Source organism: Talpa europaea, assembly GCF_964194135.1.
Source record: "Talpa europaea genome assembly, chromosome: 14".
NCBI lineage: Eukaryota > Metazoa > Chordata > Mammalia > Eulipotyphla > Talpidae > Talpa > Talpa europaea.
Window position 1 is genome coordinate 91,106,507 of NC_140082.1, and position 5,160 is coordinate 91,111,666.

The window sequence follows — 5,160 nt, forward strand, 5'->3', positions numbered from 1 at the left end:
CCCGGTTCCCTCCCGGGTCCAGGTGAGCGCTCTGCACGCCATGTCCGCGGACGTCCGGCCCCAGGTACCAGTCTCGTCTTTCCCGTCTGTGTTTCTGCGCGCACCGCCTCGGGGTCTTGCGTCGGCCGGGGCCTCCGAGCTGAGGTCATCCTGGAGTCCACGTGCCTCTCCAAGCACGCGGTCCTTGCCAGGACGTCTCTCCCAGGGCCTCTGCTGGGCGGGTTTTTTCAAGTTCCTGTTTGCCCCGGTCACTCTCTTCTTCGAGGCCACTTCCCACGTGGCTCATCCCTCCTCGCGCTGAGGCTTTCCCTGGCGCGCAGACGTGCAGCGGGGGCCACAGAGGCTCTGCAGAGCGCAGTGACCAGCCGGCGGCGGCCTCCAGCACGCCCAGCTCAGGTGGATGCACGGCCAGGATACCCCCTCCTTAGCCCGGGCCTTTCTCGTCCCTGAGGGACAGACCCCTGGGCGGGCTGCTGCAGGGCTGGGGCGGGGCTCGATGCTGTCCATATGGGCGCCCACAGGCTCAGGCGGCTCTCCAGGCCCCTCCACCCCCATCGCTCCCCAAGAGCTCACCGTCCGCCCCTCTGGCTCCCAAAGCAGGCCTCCCCAAGAGGGGCCCTCCCTGAAGCAGCTTCTGCAACAGCACGATGTTTTTTTGTTTTTGTTTGTTTGTTTGTTTGTGGGACCCTCGCCGCCGGCGGCCGGGGAACGAACCCGCGCTGCAGAGGTGAGGCTGCGGGCAGCCTCGCAGCCCAGCACTCAACCGCTGCGCCACCAGGGGAGGCCCAACAACACGACTTTCAGCAAAGAAAACAGATTTCATTCCAGCCGGGAACCCTCCCCTCAGGGTGCCGGGGGCCTGGATGCAGTTTCTGCAGCCCCCCCAACCCCCACCCCCACCCCCCACCACAACACACACAACCAGGCCAGGTGCCTGGAGACAGCGGTGGATCCAGGAGGAGCCCCAGGGCCTGGAGCCCCAGGGTAAGCCCAGGGTAAGCTGACCGTGGGCCAGGAGAAGCCGCCCTCGCCTGTGGAAGGGTCTGCAAGGGGGGGGGGGCGCCCCCACACTCCTACTTCAAAACAGCTCCCAGGCCCCCAGAAAGACATCCCGCCCCAAGACTGTTAAAAGATCCGCGCGTGTTTCAAAGGCCTGTGGAGCCGGCTCTGGAGTGGGGGCCGCTTTGACGTACGTAGTCCTCCTACAGATCAGCCCCCAGCTCCTAGCGAGCTCGTGAGCAGCTCCTGGGGTGGGGGCACCGCCGGTGACGCCCCCCCTTCCTAGCAGGCAGCAAAACGCAGCCGTTGCCATGGCGGCAGGCGCTGCGGGCTCTGGTGCGCGTGGGGCTCCCTCCCTGGCTGGGCTTGCGCCCCTGCGCCGGACTGGGCAGCTCCACACCCACACACCGTGCACGTGGAAAGAGGGTCCGGCACCAGGGACCCTGCGCCCCCAGCCCGTGCAGGGGCCACGTGCCGCCTCCCCGACCCCCATGGAGGACCCTGGGTGCACCCGCTAGATGGGTGCGGAGGGTCGGGCTGCACCGGGTTTTGCTGTCTCAGTAGCTCACCCAGCAGGTGCGCGGGTAAGAGGCGGTGACCCCAGAGGGAGTGCGTGGAGGGGGGCGGGGAAGGGGGTGCAGTGGGGGGATGCCTGACTCCGTTCGTGGGGCCTGGAGTGGCCTGTGTCCCCACCTCCGACCCCGAGCTGGCCTGCTCAGAATTAGCCCCAAGAGAGGCAGTGACGGGGCGCAGGGGAAGCCGGGGACAGGCGCATACTCCAGCGGCCCCTTGGGGACACACCGCGCCCTCGCCCGGCCCCCTCTGCCCCCACCCCCCGAGCATCACGGACTTCAGATGAAAGTTGGGGTGTGTGTGTGAGCCCAGCGGTCAGAGGTCAGCAGGTGCCCCTCGCAAAGCCAGGCAGAGGCTGCAGAGCTGGCCCCGCAGGGCGGATGATCATCCCCATGCCCCCAGCACCCACCCCCAGGGCGGACCCCAACCACCCACACTCACGCCCTGGTTTCCAAGCTGCTCTGGGAGAATCCACTCGAGTCCAAACACTCTCTCACCTCCCGGCCTTGGGCACGAGGACGTCACGGCGCCGCACACTGGCCGTGTCCCGGGGGGGACGGCTCGCATGGAAGCTGACGGGAGGGTGCCCAGCCTTCCGGCGCGGGGGCGGGGGTCCCCGCAGGCGCCTGCAGCTGTCCCAGGGTCCAGGGCCAGTGGGCCGTCCCGCTGCTCCCTTAGGCTGACCCCTCCGGCTGCCGGGAGGCTGAGGAGACGGCCGGTGCCACTGTCAGCCCCAACTCCAAACTCAGGCCCCGGGCGCCCCCCAGCCGTCCTGCACACGCCCCCTCCCCTCCCCTCGGTCGGACACCAGTTCCCGGCTCAGCGTGTCCCTGGCAGCCCCGCCGAACCCCGGGTCTCTGTGGGTGCGGGGCACACCCCCACGCTCGGGTGTCTCCGTGCCTGCTGTGCCCTGCTCTCGGGGCGCGGAGCCTCCCCACGCTGGCCCTGCCCTTGGCCTATGGAACAAGGCACCTCAGGACGGAGGGAGCCGCCCCGTGAGGCCCCGGCCCTCGCTCTGGAGTGGCTCGAGCAGAAGGGAGAAGTCAGGGGCTTGCTGCAGCCACGGGCCCTGGCTCCCCCACCCCCGCTGGGACAGGAAGAGGGAACTGAAGACATCTCGGGTCACTCCCGTCCTCTCTGTGCAGATGACTAGGGTTTCACCTCCGGATTGTAACCTCCGTATCCATCAAACTGCATTTTTTTTTTAATTTATTTATCGGGCCTCCCTGGTGGCTCAGGGTTTAAGGACAGCGCTGTCAAGCTGCCCGCAGCCTCTGCAGCACGAGTCTGACCCCCAGCCGGCCAGGGAGCAACCCACAGGGCGCAGCAGACCTCTCCTGGCTCCCCGCGGCTCCCCTCAGCAGTGGGTTTCGTCAGTCTGCCTGTTCTGCTCCCCGCCTGTCTCCGGTAAATCCTCTCACCCCCCGCATCTCTGGCCTGCACCCCAGCTCTTGTCTGCATAAATAAATAAATCTTTTTAAAAAACAGTCAAGAAGATTACATAGCAAGAGAAAGTCACTGCAGAAGTCGCCCCTGAATTTCCTATGTAGGCTTCATTTTTATGCACCCGTCACATATTTCTCATCCTGAGGAGCGGCTGCTTCCCAGGCAGAGTGAAGGCGTCGCCCCTGCGGTGGCGCCCAGGCCCCCTGGGGGGGGAGGGGGAGGGGGAGGGGGGCACCGGCAGGAGGGATGGGGGTGAGGCTCCAGGCCAGGCCTCCATTTCCAGAAGTGCGGTGACTCCAGCGTGTCATTCCCCGTCTTAGGGGAGGCAGAAGCCAGTGTTTCTCGCAGACGGGGTCCCGCGAGCCAAGGCCCTCGGCGCCACACCACAGCCCGGGGCCGCGCCACAGAGCCCGATGCAGCGGACCCAGCGCCCGCCTCCCCTCTGCAGGCAGAGCCAAGGGCCAGGGCTGGCCCGGCCTCCGTGGAGCCCAGAGGGTCTTGACCCCAGGTCTGCTCTTGCTGGTCAGTTCTAGAGGCAGGGGAACCCCCCATATCCCCAACTCTTCTGCTCCTGGAGGAGGGAGACCGCCGCCCCGGGTGGAAAGAGGTGGGACCCCGCAAGCAGGCCTCTGGCCAGCGCGCAGAACCCCTCCCCGGGCCTGGGCGCCCCGTCTGCGTGGCAGGGTCGCTGTCCCGTGGCCCAGACTTGCCCGGAGTGGACACCTGTGGGCTCCACAGCTGCTGCGGCCTCCGGGCTGCCCCCAGCGCGGCGCCTCCCCCAGCAGCCCTGCACCCGGCCGGGGTGGTGGTGAGGACGCCCACCCCTCCCCCCACGCAGGCCCACGCGGCTTGGCAAAGACCGTCCCCTCCTAGCTCCTCCCGGGCCCTTCCACAGTCCACATCACCCCTCGGCTTCCCCGTCGGTGCTGTGCGCAGAGGGGAGCGCCGCGAGGGGAGGAGGCGGAGCCGGCCCTGCAGGCTGCGAGGGTCAGAGCTGGCTGGGAGCCGCCCGCCCCGGCTGCAGGGGCCAGGCCCTCGGGGGCTCAGCCCTGGGCCTCCTCTGTGCTCCTACCTGTGAACCCCGCCGCTGCCCTGGAGCCCCCAGCCCCGGGCCAGCAGCGAGCCCCTGCGCCAGGCCTGCCCCTGGGCAGCGCCAGATCCCGCACAGCGGGAGCCTCTGCCCGTCCCAGCGGGGAGGCCGGTGTGGACTGCGGGGGGCGCGCCCACCCCCCCCCCCCCGCCCGGCCCTCCCGCCCGAGGCGATCCCCCCCCGCGCCCCCCTGCGCCCCCCCCCCCGGGCCCCCCTGCGCCCCCTCCCGCTCGGCCCTCCCGCCCGAGGCGGCCCCCCCGCGCCGCCCCCCGCGCCCCCCTGCGCCCCGGCCCGCGCCCCCCCCCCGCGCCCCCCTGGGCCCTGGCCCGCGCGCCCGGGAGCGGTGGCGCCGTGACGTCCGCGGGCCGGCGTGGAGCCGCGTGGGCGAGCGGAGCTAAAAATACGCGCGGGCGCCCGTCACTGGGGTTCACTGCGCCAGCGCCGCTGCCGGCCCCGGCCGCGCCTTCGCCCTGGGGTGTGTGCGGGGCCCCCCGCCAGCGGGCGCCCCCCGCCCCCCCCCCCCCCGCGCGCTCCGGGCCGGGCCTCGGGTCGCCGGGGAAACGCGGCCGCCGGCCCCGCGAGCGCGCGGGGAGCCCCGCAGGGCCCGGGCCGGCCGCCCCGTCCGCGCGCGGGAGCCGGGACGCGAGCGGCCCCGCGGGCGCGGGGCGGGGGGGCGGGCGGCGGCGCGGGGGCCGCGCGCGTGTCGGGGGGCGGCGCCGGGTGCGCTCGCGGGCTGCGTGCGCGTGTCCCGTCCGCGCCGCCGAGCGGGCTCCCCGGGGCCGCGTCACCTGACTCCCCGGCCCTCGCGGGGCGCAGCGGGGCCCCCAGGTTGCCCGGCGCCGGCAGGTCGGCGGCGACTCCGGCCCCTCCGCGCCCCGAGCTCGCGGGGCCGGCGCGCGGGGCGCACGGGGATCCGGGGCGCACGGGGACCCGGGGCGCGCGGCTCCGCGCCAGACCCGGCGGGCGCCCGAGGGGGGCGCGGGCGGCGGGCGCGGCGCACCGAGGGCCGCGGCGCGCGGGACGATGTGAGGCCGGGCCGGCCCGCGGGCACC